The sequence below is a fragment of the Vicugna pacos genome, chromosome 4, assembly GCF_048564905.1.
Source record: "Vicugna pacos chromosome 4, VicPac4, whole genome shotgun sequence".
Lineage (NCBI taxonomy): Eukaryota > Metazoa > Chordata > Mammalia > Artiodactyla > Camelidae > Vicugna > Vicugna pacos.
Window position 1 is genome coordinate 39,804,864 of NC_132990.1, and position 1,161 is coordinate 39,806,024.

Sequence of the window (1,161 nt, forward strand, 5' to 3'; positions counted from 1 at the left end):
CAGTGCCTTGTTTTGATTAATATCTAGTTAGATAGTTAGAGATTCTTCACTTTTTCCTTAATTACTTTGGAGGATTTATAGAATCTCGTTATTTTGATGTGTAGATGCTGGACGTTGGAGTGGCTGTTCATGGGTTTAGATGTTATGTTTGGCAGTGAGGTGGCAAAAACACACAGATGTCTCTGGGATGTATCACAGGTTCCATACATCACAAGAAACCAGGTACCCACGAGAAGAAGAAACGAATGCCCGATGAACTCCAAACTAGAATTATCAAAAGCTTTCCTCTTCCAGACCTTTAGATAATAACTCCATCGGTCTGTTATGGGGTGTACATTGCTATAATGATGGGAAAATTGGGAAATATTTTACAGGAAAAAAATAGCTAAGCTTATTTAATATTTAGGAAAATGTACTCCTCTGAGATAGCTTTGCAATATAATGCATTTTCCTGTGATGGTGGCAAGGATTAGAAAGCTAATACAATTTCTTAAAGTTCTGTAAGCCAGCTTATATGTGTAATGCATCACTTTTGGGCTGAGGCAGTTGAAAGCTAGCATTCCTCTTCCATCTACCTCTTCCCTTAAAGGGGTTACCTTGAAGGTCACGTGTTCCAGATGGCATAGCTAAAACATGCAGGAAGGCTGCGGCACTCACCTGAGACTTTATGTGAGAGTAATAGGAAGACTTCACTGTGCAAGCCTTTGAGATCTGGAGGTTTATTTCTTAGTGCAGCACATTATGGCCTATCCTGACTAATTCAGGGGGATGAGGGAAATGCTTACAAGACTGATCCAAGTTTGAGTCCAGGGTCAGTAACAGCACTAAACCTGTTTTCTCACCCATAAAGTAGGGGTCAAAACAGTATGTACGTCAGAATGTTGTGGTAAGAATCAATGAGGTAATTCATGCAGAACCAAAGCCTGATACATAATAAGCACTTAATAAAATGTTTGATAACATCTGAGATTTGAAAATACAAAATAATACAAAAACTCAACCTGCCTTGTGCAGGGTTTCAGTCAATATTATGAAAGCCAGTACAGGCAAAATCACAAAAGAGCAGTTCTTAAGTTACAACACCTACAGATGGATTTCAGAAGGTGAATAAACCCCATGAAATTATTTGCAAAATTGTGTGCATAAATAAATGTATTTTTA